Raw genomic sequence first — 14872 nt, 5'->3', positions numbered from 1 at the left:
AAACACCATCACCAATAAAACCTCCCGAATAAACTCAAAACAAAGCAAAATAAAATGTAACTGCCCACTCCCCCCATCTCCCTCACCCACTTCTTAACCTCATAGAGAGACAAGAAAATTAGATAAGACTATAGATAGTGTTAAGCCCTATGGAGAAAAATAAGGCATGGAAGAGAGATAAAGAATTTGTGTGAAGGGTGGAGCTGCAATTTTAGAAACTTAGCCAGGAAAGGACTTCTGAGCACTTTTTTTTTTTTTAACAGTAATTTAAAGTCTATTCCAGCTATAATGCAGGTTATTCTGACTTTAAGGTAGCATCACATGGCATACTTCTGAGTCCATTCCCAAGATATTCTGTTGTACTTATCTCTGTCTGTTTAATAGATCGTGCAATCTCTGGCACTAGGGGATAATCTGGGTTTGAATCATACAGCAGTGAACAAATGAATAAAAGAACTTTAGAAATAGTTAAAGCAAGAGACCACTGTGATCTTATAATATTGAGACAAATGCTGCCATTACTGTTAATATTTGGATGATAAATTCTTGTTGTAAATTCAACCTTAGATGGTTTGAAGGAGTAGTCTGTAGGAAAATGGATTGTCAAAAAGAATACACAGCCTTGACATGGGCTGTCATTAGGTCTCATAATTGTGACTTGCCAATGAAACATATCATCGCCATCTGGACCTGCAGAACATTGTGCTGGAGGGTCATAGGCCAAATCACTAAGTTCCTTGTTAATCCGTTTCAGTGCCATCGTCTGTGCTTTGCATCTGGTTCACTATCTCGGTGTGTGCTCAAAGGTCCGGACAAAACTCTTGGTTATCCTGGTGGCAGGGAAGGATTGTCTCTGTCTCACACTGGCTCTGCTAGACACTCAAGACCAGAAATTGGTGAGGGAGTGAGTCATAAAATCTGTGTGGGGAAGAACCTTTTGGATAAAAGAAAATGCAAGTACAACGTTCTGAAGCTAGAGTGTAACTGGAGTATTCCAAGGATGCTGAAGAGGCCAGAGTGACTGAGTTGAGTGAGGGAGGGGGAGGGCAGTAGGAAATAGGGTCAGAAAGGGAATTGGGGAAGCGGGTGAGCAGGATGGAGGCAGAACAATGTGAGAAAACTTTTAGGCCATGGAAAAACTTTGGCCTTTATTCTGAGGGAGATGAGAGTCAATGGCATCTGTTATATAGGAATTTTTCATTTAGTAAAATTTTTGGTGAGCAGATATAAAGAATAAAATGGTGTGGCTAATTGTCTAGGAAATGAAAGTAATTAATGCCTATTTATGTAGAAGTACATTTCTATGACTAAGCCATTGAGATTGTGGTGTTTATCTGCTGTGTATTAGATTCTTACCTTTCCTTCTGCCTCTAATATATTCACATCTCACTCCCTGATTTGGTTCATACTCTATTCCAATGTTGTCTATTCAGAAAGGCCTTTTCTGACTCCTCTATCTGAAATGGCATCTCCCAGTCACTCTCTAGTCCCCCGTTCTGTTTTATTTTTCTTCGAAGCACTTACTATTGCCATCACTGTAGTATATATAGGTGGGAGACAATGGGTGGCTTTGTCGTCCGTTTTAACAGCATCACTCTAGTTACTTTGTTGAGAACATATTGAAAGGAGGTAAGAGAAGAAGCAGGGAGACTTGTTATTGACAGTTGTTTCTCAATGGTTACAATATCATGTTTGACGATTTACTTAGAAAAGCTTATATATATGTTAATATCATTTATCCATTTAAAACTGTGCGCCAGGAGTACGTTAATTGTCTACACATTCTCTATTCTTAAACAATCCTGAGGAATACAATGTAAAACCTAACAATTGTACCCTGAATTTTCTGTCTAAATTATACAGAAGCAAGATAAAGATACCTAGAAAAAAACTCCCCTCAGCTGAGAAATAATATTGTGCCAAAAATAGACAAATTTAGTGTAATCATCCTTGAGATCCGTAAAAATAGCTGCCATCTTCCACTACAAGATATATATATATATATATATATATATATATATATATATATATATATATATATATATAAACAAATAGACTTTGCGACAAGGATTAGAGAAGACAGAACTTTTAGAGTCGGTCTCTCTGTATTTTTTATTTACCCTACCTCTGGTGTATCTGATGCTTTCAAGCCCAGAGACCATCTCTGAGACTTGTCTTCCCATTGTCAGGTAAGAACAAAAGGGAAGACTCACCTTGTCAGACGCTTCGGCTCTGCAGGGTCTGTAATAAGATTGCACTTCCACAGAGAAGCAGAAGTTGTAAAGCCTTGAAGGAGCAAAGAGTCTTGCATCTACAACATGCATCTCAGGCAAGGTCTGTGCTGCTATGAGAGTAGTATCAAGGCCAGGTAGTGTAGTGGACAAAGGCAGAAAGATTTAAATTCTGCTCAGTCACTAAATGGTTCCCAGTTACAGACTACTCGTTCTCCCTCTCTGGTCTTCAATTTTCTTAACTTCAATCAGGGAAAGTCATGATGCATTAAATGAAAAAACATGTTGCAGAATAATGTGTCTGGTACAATCCCATTTTTTAAATTTCCTTTGATAATATAAAAAACAAACCCTTCATATTTGTGTTCTATGTGTCATATACAGGTATTAGATGTACATAAAGGATGTGTACGCATAGATATTTCAATATGAGTTACTCTAAAGAGACAAGCAAAATGCTTGTCTCCTTGGCCACGAGTCTCACTTTGTGTTGCTAACAATAAGCTGGCTGGTCGAGGGACGACTCTTGCTCTGGAGGTGGGGTGGTGAGACTGCCTTCCAACTTCATTTCTCACAAGGCTATCAGGTGCTAGCTAATAATGATCCTAGAATCCTTTGAACAGTTGGCACTCACTCTCACCCTGCTGTGCCCAAGCTCAAGGCTATTTTTCTCTATTTGCAAATACATCCCAATACCTGCCCTGTAGAAAGGAAGGAAGAGTCTCAGATAGGTGAGATCCTTTTTCCGGACCATGGCCCCATGGTGTCTGGTTGCACCTAGTCCACAGAGGAGAGATGGGACCCCTGTAATCCTGTAATTGCGACCCTTCTGCCCTGAGTTCCAGCTTGCACTGAATAACACCTGCAGGTACTCAAGAGTTATTGCTTTGATTAACACTCAAAGTGTTGATGTGAAAGTGGGAGTGGACATGTTTGTGGTGGAGTGAAAATGGAGTGGGGTGGTGAAGGAAGAGATTATTCACTTTTACTGTACTTTTATAGCATATTTTAGTATACTTTTACTTGTTAAAATGAGCATACATTTGTAATTAAAAATCGAATCAATAGAAGTACACACGAAAGATACTAAGTTTACTTTTAAATTGCAAAGTATGACTATAACTTCAAGGTACAGGCAGACTTGCTGTCCTGTGGCTTTTCAGGTTATATAAAGCACTTGGTCAAGCACTTGTGCTGTGCTTATGCTGGCCACATTGATAGTTATAAGATTAGGGCCATTTCCCAGGACTGATTATTACTAGATTTGCAAAACAGAAATAGAGAGATTTTGGTGTTCATGCAGATCTTTGAAAGACATTGAGCTTTTAAAGCACTCTTAAAAAATGAAGTAATTTTAGAAATAAGTGAAAGCTAAGGGTCAATTTGAACAATTAAAGAAGTAATTGGATTAAAACTGGGTTAATAAAATTGACTTTCAGAACTAGGGGAATCACAGGAGAACAATTTGACGGTGGAGTATCCCAGAAAATGTCTGACCCTGCTGATCCTTCAGCTTTGTGTTTTTCTGCATTGATTCTTAAGGATTATATCCTTTACAAACCACTTATGACCTTGCAATTCTACAATTAAGGGGCAAGAAAAATATACCCTCCTAATGTGTCACACAAACCAATCCCAGAGGTGAAAAATGAATGTGCCTTTCGTATTACTGACATTCGATCCAAGCAAGCCTTATTTCTTATTCTTAATGGTTTCTTGGAGATATTAGGAGAATGTTTTCAAAATGGATACACTCACATCTTAATAAAAGGCTGTTAAGTTATCACACCTTGTTTTTCTAATAAAACGATGACAGTGTATATAGCTTTGTAGGACATTGCTCGTTTTCTAGACGGAAATGAAGTAAATTGAATTCTATTCTTCCCTCAAATTGATTAATTTCTCTAGGTTTCAAAAATGGGATACTTTTTGGTACTTCACAGGAAAATATTAGAAACTTGCCTGAACTTTAGAAACAAGGAATTTACGAAGTGGAAGGAAAGAACGCAAGGAGGGAGAGAAGAAGAAAACTTCATTTGACCTGTACATATTTAGAACCAAAAGTTAGTATGATCTTCTTAGCTTCCTTGGATATTCATTTCCCTACATTCAGATTCCTACTCTGCTAACTCCTCTCCCAAATCGAAAAGCATAACAATCGGATATACCATATCTATGTTTTAAATGTGAGATTGTTACTGGGTTTTTCAGTTTCTGATATTGCTGTCAAAGGCAGTCAGCTCATTTTATTCTCTCATCTATACTGCATTTGAAATTTTACATACAAGAACTGCACTGATGCCATTCATTGCATCCAAAGTTGAGGGTATGACTTCAAAAATACGTCTGCACCAGACCACTAAGCATTTTGCATGGTTTCCATTGTTTGGGTACAGTAACCCAATAGTTAATGTTGTGTTACATTAGTAATTCCTCTCAAAAGGAGATTTAAAAAATACCTGGCTTAAAAATATGTGTGCGTGTATTTTAATTCAAATGGCATATACTCAACATGAATTGTATAAGCACAGACCTACTGTGGTGAAAATTCAGAAATCTCAGGAATTTAAAAACAATGTATTTTAATTGTTACTAAGAGCTCTTAAACATCCAATCTATTATTTATCTCCTTGTTCTTCTCATTGAATGAGAAATATTTTGGTAAAAGTAATTTCTTTTATTTTCTTATTTCTTTTTGTATTTCTTCAAGTTACTGTTTTACAGATCATACTTGCTTTGGATACTGTGGTTCCTAAACATTGAGGCTTATGTTTATGCATTTAAATCTCCTGGGACAACACCAAAGTGGTTGCTTTCATTGCATTCAATATTCATCCTTTCCATTCCAAAGAGTTTCTAGAGACTTTCCACATGACTCTTGGAGCCAGTGCATTTTCTTGCATGTTTGTCTTGGGATAATTTAGGACTTGAGAAGAGTTATGAAAAAAGAAAAAAAAAGAAAGAAAGAAAGAGAGCTATCCACCTATGGTATAATTTAAAGAATTGTTTTATTGATTTTCAAAAACGTCACTGAAGCAGTTGAAAGATGACACAGTGAACCAAGTTACCACAGCCAACTAGTCTAAGTGACATTTCTCTTTTAGGTTATATGATTTGCTTATTCTGTCTTTGGTGTCTTATGTTGTCACTGCTCTATATCATTCACCTTTCTGTTCTTAGAAATTTTCAGTATTATCTGAGGTTAAGTCTAAACCTCACCAGCTGGATTAGTCAAAAGTAAGTTCAAGTGGATTCTCTGAACTAACCTTAGTTCTAAGCTGTAGCTACTGCAAAGATTGCTGAGATGTTAGGTTGTTCCTCCTGCCCCACCTTTTGCTCTGCAAACTGCAGGAGGCAGCTACACATCTGGGAAAAGGCATCCTTTATATGTATGTGCTCAACCTTTCACTGAACTAAAGATGTCCCTGGCCTCACAGCAACAGTGGAGAGAGCTAGAAATGTCCCTGGATCTTTTGGATTGGAACAGAGTGGTTTCCAGGCTGAGTCTCCAGGCTCTATTCAGTATTTATTTCCTACTATAAGATTTCCTCCCCAGCTTTGACTGCTCAGGACTTTACTGGTTACCTACTCCTACTCCATGAACGTTCTGAGTGGCAACACAGAAGTAGCCGAGTCAACTTTTCAGATTTGCTGCCATTGTCATCTGACCGAGGAGGGCTGTGACTTCTACAAAGATTTTGGCTTACCCCTCCTTACATCGCTTTCTTTCTGCACACCCTCTTCTTGGGTGCCTTATGCTGTCAGGCCATTTATGGCCCCTTGAGAGGGTGGTAATAGCTATTGATTGCTTTATCTACTTTGTACTTTCTTATTCTCTGTTAGGTCACTCCTTTTCTTGGGCAATAGTTTCCTTTTTTCCTTGTTATCTTGGTGGAGCTTCCTCCCCGCCCCTATGCTGTGATAGTCATGTGACCAAGCAGGACCAATCAGAGGTTTATTTGAAATTCATAAAAGAGGCATGGAAGGGAAGCTCTCTTAGTGTATGGGCCTGAGGCTAGGAATCCCCTAAATCGTCTTCTTTATTATGTGGAGTGAGCCTGTCTGTGGGGTTAAATGAAGAGAAACAAGCAGGGATGGGTGATGAGTGATGGAGGGAGAGAGAATGACTCTTGGTGTCAGGGAGTCCCTGTCTCCTGAGGAAAGTTTCCTGGAGATCATTTTTCAGTCATGTGAATTGCCTCAGTATCCCTCCCAGATAAGTGAGCCAATACATTTCTTTTTTATTTTCCTTCTTAAACTAGTTGGAGTCAAGGGCCTATCTCTCGTGACCTAAAGAGCTTTTGTTAATAATAGTTGTCTGTTACTGAGCTGCCCATCATTGCCTATCCTTTCTGTGAAGAGTTCACTTTTTAGATAATTCTATATCACTCTTTTCTGGCTTTTCCATAATTGACCCTGTCTTTTCTTGTACCCATTTTTTAGCCTCTCAATCCCTCTTTTCAAAGGGGCAGCTAAGATGATGTGCACTAATGTCTACACAAACTGGTCTTTCCCAAAAACATGTTTAAATACTCCTAAATGTATACTTGTATATTGATTGTAACATTGGGAGCTACAGATGCTGTGACAAACCAGTGAAAGAGACACACCCTATATCTATGTAATCCAGTCTTATACAAAGGAGCCTTATGGCTCTGTTTCGCACAGAGATGCCCAGTCACTCCTATTATGAAACCTCTCCACTTTTCACAGTGAGTTGGAGGATCTTTATTTTTCTAGCAGCGGTTATAGATTTCCTTCAAGGGTGAGACGTGTCATTGTTAGGAAGATGCTTGGCTAAGGCCACTCCCTAAAAGCAGATGAGCTTCCAGGATTTGAATAAAGGAGAACTATTCTTCAGATAACAGAAGGAGAGTGTGCCTAATGCTCCAGGGAAGAAGAGGTAGGAAGAATGGGTAGTGAGGGTGTTGAGGAATGGCCTATGAAATAATAGAAGATGACCCGTTCATGATCTGGCCTCATCTGTTGTTTCTGGAGTCACTAAGTGCTTGGGTGTGAATGACGATTGTGTGGAAACTGCTAAAGGACTAGACATTCTGTAACCTGGCAGCACATGTGGGTGGATGGTGGTAGAGAAAATTAATTCAGGGAATCTGCAGAAATCTTACTTAATACTTGTATATGCTAGCAGATTTAGGATTTAGGACAACATACCAAATAACTATTTGGCAGCAAAGGAAAATATAGTATTTACATGACCAATAACCTCTAATGACATCTGGAAACTTAAGTCAGGAGAAGGCATTTGATTCTTCCCTAAGTGACATACTGTCAGGAAATTTTGAAGAGGGAAGATAGCATAATATATTCCATATGGCTGTTTTGGAGGGCTCTGTGTGGTTTTTAGATCTTTAGTTTTGTCATCTAAAGAAAAACTAAGAAAAGGCTGAAACAGAGGTACACGAAGAGGCAATGTCTTTATAACAGCAAATCTGCTACTAGCTAAGGGAGAGAAAGATCAGGGTCTGGTTTATCTCTGGGTCTTTACTCCCCAAATTCCACAGAGTTGCATGACGAACACACAAAATTCTGAGAATGGAGTTAAGTGAATGAGAATAAAGGGTTGAGAATTTGTCTTTGGAACATAAGAAGAAAAGAGGATCAGGACAAAATGATTTAGGATCATAAGAATTTAGTAAGAAGGAATGAATAAAAGACTAAATATTTGTCTCCACTTATAAATCCTGGTCAACAGACTTAGTATAGTTTAGTCATACTTGAAGGAGTTAGCTATTTTTATATAGAGTTCTGTTTTTGTTTTATTTATGCCAAAATTTCCAATGAGCAAACCACATCCATGGCAGAGGCCCGTTTCTCAAGAGCTTAACCAAACCGTGACTGTTTTCCTTGTGTCAATGGACCTTCGGCATCATAGCTCAAGAGGAAATAACCTCGGTTAACAACCAAACACATGGCAATGATGGTGTGCTATACTCCCACTTGAAGACATCTTTGGTCTTTTCCTGTTATTCTAAAACTTTTTTCCCCCCTTAAATTCAGGTGGATAGCAGTGTGGGAAGCTGGAGTCCAGAAGAACCATAGTCACTTTGATTTCTAGCTGTGAAAGAACAGACCCAGTAGCCAGCCTCCCAGCATCATGATATCTATAGGGACAGAGGCTACAGAGATCATGGAAGCAGGAACTGGTGAGCATCCAGGCTGACAGCTGGATGCTGGCCTCTGGCATCCTCTGCAGTGGCCAACAGAAATGAATGGGATATGCTCTGAAGAACAATTACTTCTCATTTTTTTTTTGGAGGGGGGGCAGGTTTATTGTTAAGTAAATATGAGAGTTTTATAGAGTAAAATATCAAAAGTAGAAGAAAGGAGTAGAAAAGACATAGATGAGCTTTGGAATCAGACAGCCCTGAACTTAAACGTAGGCTTCACCACTTACCAGCAGACATGTATAACTTGTTACAAAGGAGACACAAAATTCTCACTGAACAAAATCCCTAAAAATTCACTCTTCTGTTAATTTTTAGAAACTTGTAGCTCTTCCTGTGTAACCAATCCATTGTAATATTTTCACCCTCTGAACCATTTTTTGCATTTACCATCTACACAAACCATTTGACTACTACTATGTATTAGTCAGGGTTCTCAAAGAGAAACAGAACCAATAGAATATATATAGAAAGATTTATTGTAAGGAATTGGCTCATGCAATTATGGAGGCTAAGAATTGCCACAATCTGCAGTCTGTAAGCTGAAGACTCGGGAAAGCCACTGTGGTGATTCAGTTTGAGTTTAAAGGCTTGAAAACCAGGAGAAACAACGTCAAGAGAAGACTGATGTCTCAGCTCAGTCAGGCGAGGAAAGCTAAATTCTTCCTTTCTCTTCCTTTTTGTGATATTCAGGCTCTTAACAGGTTAGGTGATGCCCACTCACAATGGGGAGAGCAAACCACTTTACTGAGTCTACTGACTCACATAGTAATTTAATCTGGAAACACCCTCACAGACATACTCAGAAATAATGTGTAGCTAAATTTGGACATTTCATGATTGAGTCAAGTTGAACATAAAACTAATCATCACATAGTAGATGATGATACATACTGTTGCATGTATAAAAATACTAATCATATTTAGTGTTTTTTCTTTTCCTGTGATTCAAAAATAAACTCCGTAAAGTCAGGAAGAGAGGACTATGTCTTACAACTCTTTATATCCTTTTCAGCAAAGAGAAGTCCTTTACCACTAAATATTACTGGCACCACCTGCCAATCATGGTGACTACCAAAAATGCCTCTACAGATTTCCAAAGGTCCCCATGTGGATGATATCATCTTTGATTGACAATGGCTAGTGTCTAATAGGTGGTAAATATATGTTCAGTAAACATAAGTTATTTGCTCAGTGTATATGATTGTTCCATTAGTGTTAATTTCAGTTAAAATTCATTGCATTTTCAACAACAACAAAATCTCAAGAAATTGGCTCAATTTGATATCTGTTCAATTCTTGTTAACCTACTAATCTTTGCATATGAAAGAGCTTTATGTTTGTGTTACAGGTTGCATTCCCTGAGATGCATATCTGAGGAAGATATTGTGCAGGAAGTGAATTAGGGAATACTTTGGGGGATCAACAACTCTGGAAGGGAAATGCAGGGAGTAGGTTTAAGTTGAGTGAGAAGTTGGGCTGTAACATAGTTTCAAGAGAGACCTGAGCCAGCCCTATCGGAGTCTCCGAAACTGAGATGGCCCTTCAGAGTTGTCCCCAGCTGAAGAGAGAGAGCCAGACTTTAATATTCTCTATCAGTTGGTCATTGGGTGTAAACTGTAGAAGTGAAGCATGACCTAGAATGAGGCAAGGAGGCGGCTCTCTTCAGCAGAAGACAGGTACCAAAGATTGCTGAGAGCTGAAGGCTCTTTTCAGGCAACACTTCCAGCAGCTGGTGGAATAAGTTTTTCAGTCCTGAAGGGGGATCTTGGTGGTGCATTTTCACAGCATGTACTTCTGTACATATCAGTTTACTTGAACACAGACACTTCTAATCACAGTTTTTTAAAGAAAAGTTAGAAGTTAATTACTCTTTCACATAAAATAAGTCTAGAAGGAGGTAGCTCTAATATCAGGGTTTGTTACTAAGAAAAAATGGGAGAATGGATATTGGAGGGAAACTATGTCTATGATGCTTTATTGCATCATTATCAACACTTTGTATATATATTTATAATGTTCATGCAATGTTAGTTTTAAGGACCTCTCAGAATTTCCCACACATGGAGTAAAACCCAGTGATTGACTAAGAAAAAAATTTTTAAAGTTGTTAGGAAATCAGGTTTTCTACCTCTGCTTAAATATATTATTTTCCATTTTACTATTTGCAAATAAACTTGATTGCAATTAATTCCTCAATTATATTTTTTCCTTGCTGGTTTCTAATCTCAGTAACCACATCTACTTTGCTCATGCCTGTATCTCCAACACCTAGTTCAAGGTCTGGGATATAACAGAAACTCAGGTAGTGTTATTCAGAAAAACTAATAAAGAGTAACATATGTTTATATCAGGCATTTTCTTCTGTTATTTAATAACACAAATAATTAACATTTATCAACTGTTTTGTATGAGTTGAGTGTTCCACGGCATCCTCTTCTTTAATCTTCACAATAATTCTATTGTTATTTTATATTGAGAAAAGGAAAGCTTAGAGAGATTAGTAATTTTCCCCTTACCACTCAGCTCTCTCTCTCTATATATATATTTTTGCTTTTTCTTGCTTTTTTGTACCATCTAGAACCTTCAGGACAATGTTGAATGAAAGTGGTGAGAGTGACCAGATTTACCTTAATCCTAATCTTAAATGGGAAGCATTCAGATTCTCACTATTATGTAAGACACTACCTGTAGGTTCCATTTCTACTTTGATGCCAGTTTTTGTCATGAATGAGTGTGAATTTCCCAAATGTTTAATTTACATATATTGGGATAAACATTTAGGTTTTTTTTCTTCTGGTTTGTTTGTTTGTTTTTTTAGTCTATTATTATAAATTACTTTCGCCGTTCAATGTTAAGCCAACTTTGTATTCCTGAGAGAAATCACATTTAATCATAGAATATTATCCTTTTTATTTTTATTTATTTATTTTTGGTATTACTGGATTTAATGTGCTAAAATTTAGTTAAGGACCTTTGCATTTGCTTATGAGAAAGAAGTTTTGGTCTGTAGTGTTTTTTTTTTTTTTCTTGTAATGTCTTTATCTTGTTTTGATATTAGATAATTTACTGGCCTCACAGAATGAGAATTTTTTCCTCTCTTGGAAGAGTTTGTGTAGAATTGATATAACTGTGCCCTTACATATTTGGTAGAATTCACAAGCAAAGCCATCTGGACCTGCAAATTTCTTTGTAGGAAAGTTTTTTTTTTGAGACATTTTCAAGAACAATTTTAGGTTTGTAGTACAACTGAAAAGAAAGTACAGAGATTCCCCACATTCTCCCTGCTCCCACACAAGCATAACCTTCCCATCATCGACATCCTCCACCAAGAATGATGCATTTGTTATAATCAATGAATCTTCATTGAGACATCGTAATCCCCAAAGTCCATGGTAAACCTTGGGTTTACTCCCGGTATTATACATTCTATGGGTTTGGACAAATGTATGGCACGTATCTATGATAGTCTCACACAGAGTATTTTCACTGCCTTAAAAATGCTCTGTGCTCTACCTATTCATCTGCCCTCTTCATAACTCCTGACAACCACTGACTGATCTTTTTACTGTTGCCCCAGTTTTGTCCTTTCTATGGTTGGAATCGTATATAGTATATAGCTTTTTCAGATTGGCTTATTTCACAGTAACATGCATTTATGATTCCTTCATATCTTTTCATAGCTTGATAGTTCAATTGTTTTTAGTGTTGAATAATATCTCATTGTCTGGATGTACCATAGTTTATTATTCTTTCACCTACTGAAGGACATTGTACCTGCTTCTAAGCTTTGACCATTATGACTAAAGCTGCTAAAAATATTCATGTACAGTTTGTCTTTTTGTGTGTGTATGTGAACATAGTTTTTAACCCATTTAGGTAAATTACCAGGAAGTGTGATTGCTAAAGAGTATCTTTAGTTTTGTAAGAAACCGCCAAACTGTCTTCCAAAGTGACTATGCCGTTTTGTATTTCCACAAGCAAAGAGTAAGAGTTCTTGTGCTCTACATCCTTGTCAGCATTTGGTGCTGTCAGTATTCTGGAATTTGGCCATTCTAGTATGCATGTAGTGGTATCTCATTGTTTTAATTTGCACTTCTCTGATGGCTTATGATGTGGGACACCTTCTCTTCTGCTTTTTTGTCATCTTTATATATACTTTTTTTGATAAAGAATGCAGGAAAGTTTCTAGTTGCAAACACATATCTTTAATATAAGGCTATTCAGGTCATCTATTTCTTCTTGAGTGAGTTTTAGTAGTTTGAAACTTCCAAGAAAATTGTCCATTTTTATCAAAGCTCTAAGCTTCATTGCCATGATTTACATATAACATCCTTTTATTATCCTTTTAAAATCTGTAGTTTCTGTCATAATATTCTCTCTCACTTTCTTGATATTAATAATTTACCTCTTCGCTTTTATTCCTGGCTAGGCTGGAAGTTTATTAATTTTGTTAAACTTTCCAAAGAGTGACTTTTTTGTCTCACTGATTTTCTCCATTGTTCTTCTGTTTTCTCTTTCATTGATTTTAGTCTTATTTTTTTTTAAATTTCCTTTTATTTTCCTTTTTTGAGGAACTGAAAAGAGAAAATTTAGAAAGGGTAAATAAGTGAGTAAATATAACTCTTTTTCCTCATTTTTAAATTTCTTTAAAGAGATCGTTAAAACAAAAAAATAACATATAGCTTATATCATAAGTAGAGGTAAATTGTATGTAACTATTATAAATAATTTATGTAGATAACATATGTACTATATGTTGTAATTTGTATAATAATGTATATTATAAGTACAGTGTATAATTTGTAACATGTAGAAGTCAATTATGTAATAATCTGTATTGGTGATATGCAAATGCCTGAAATTTGGGAAACAATGCAATAATCAAAGATAACTTAAAACATTTAATTAATTTTTTTATAGACAGGTAAACAGATATAATATTTATATATTCATATATGCAGTAGATTTTCTCTGCTAGCATATATTAACTGATGACATACAATAAAATTAGGTTGACTCAACTTAAAGATAATTGACTGAGTGAATGTCACCTATTTGCATTGTAGTCTCTGCAATCCTCATAATATTATCAATAAATTTCTTTGTACTTTGATCTGATCAGTCTCTAATTCCCCTCTCCCTTCTATTTCTTCATGCTATTTGAAACCTCACTTCTTATATCTTATAACCCCCTCAAATAGTTGTTGTTACTTTATTCTTTTATCTTAAACCTCTAAATCCAGAAAAAAGTTCTTATTTTTGTTATTCTTCTGTACTATTTTCAAGTTATTGTTGCACTAACTTCTATAACCTTTCTTCTCTTAAAATACAGGATGTCAGATCATCACTTTTCCAGCTTTGTCATTGTCATCCTCCAACTTCTAAATAATGCATCTATGTTCCTAGAGTTTAAATCCCATGTGTTTACACAGCCTTCTTCCTTAAAATTCTTTCTATGAACCCGAACTCTTCTATTTCTCATCCAACATGACTCCTATTCTCTCAATCCTTTAAAACCAGGCTTTTTTCAAGGTTCTTACCCAGCCCTTTGCTCTACTTCCTCTACCTTTTCTCCTATTGACCTCCACATTTTAAACAAATACCCCTTTCTCTGATCTGTGCTTCAGGAAGATCAATTTGGGAGAGTTTTCAAGAAGTACCAACGTCTATGACACCCATACACCGACTGGTATATAAAAACAAAGTAAGTTTCATAAAAAATGGATTAAAGATTTAAAATATGAAAACATGAAAAGACAGCTTTTTGTGCAATTTGAAGAAAATGAAATGTCCTAGTCAGCAGCACAGCAAGTATCACACAAAGGTGAAAATAGATTATTTTCAGAAAGCTACACAATACCAACCAAATTACACTCCTTTTATTCTTTATTGTATACATTTTTGAAGTAGAAACATGTCAAACTTTTTATTTTTGTATACAATTCAAACTGTAGTCTAACTTGTTTTTAAATGACAAAAGATTGTTTTAGCATATTTTAAAAACATGGATAAGAAATCCACTGTCAAACTTTGTTAAGATTTTTTCTAAACAATATGCACTTTTTTTATTTGGGCAAGTACCTTTTGGAGGTTTAAATTGATGGAGAAGTTTAGTAGTACTAATTTTGGATTAATTTCTTTCAATTTTATCTTGAAGCTGAGACTTCTACAAGCCAGAGAAGTTTGTGCTAATGGATTAAATGTGAAATATTTTTCCAAATGAGAGTCTTCAAGTTATTGGCATCATTGTTATCATCATCATCATCATCATCATCATTGTTATCACTGCCATTAAGTTGGCAGCTTCCTCCATGGTTCTGTCTTTAGTAAAGGGGACACCTCGACTTCAAAGGGTAAATAAAAGTCAAGGAAGCTTTGTCTTATGTTGTCCAGGTGATTCTGTAAAGGTGTCACAGTGGATTTGAGTTTTTATTCCACCCTCCCCCTCCC

The 14872-nt window shown here is 36.4% G+C and overlaps 1 pseudogene; it reads right to left on the bottom strand.

Annotated features, from left to right (window-relative positions):
* Positions 1-259: 259 nt before the first annotated feature.
* Positions 260-825, bottom strand: LOC107517789 (annotated as a pseudogene).
* Between the last annotated feature and the right edge of the window lie 14047 nt (positions 826-14872).

This window comes from Rousettus aegyptiacus, unplaced genomic scaffold (assembly GCF_014176215.1).
Source record: "Rousettus aegyptiacus isolate mRouAeg1 unplaced genomic scaffold, mRouAeg1.p scaffold_m13_p_1, whole genome shotgun sequence".
NCBI classification, from domain to species: domain Eukaryota; kingdom Metazoa; phylum Chordata; class Mammalia; order Chiroptera; family Pteropodidae; genus Rousettus; species Rousettus aegyptiacus.
The sequence above is the reverse complement of the archived record's forward strand: the minus strand, read 5'-3'. Positions and strand labels throughout refer to the sequence as shown.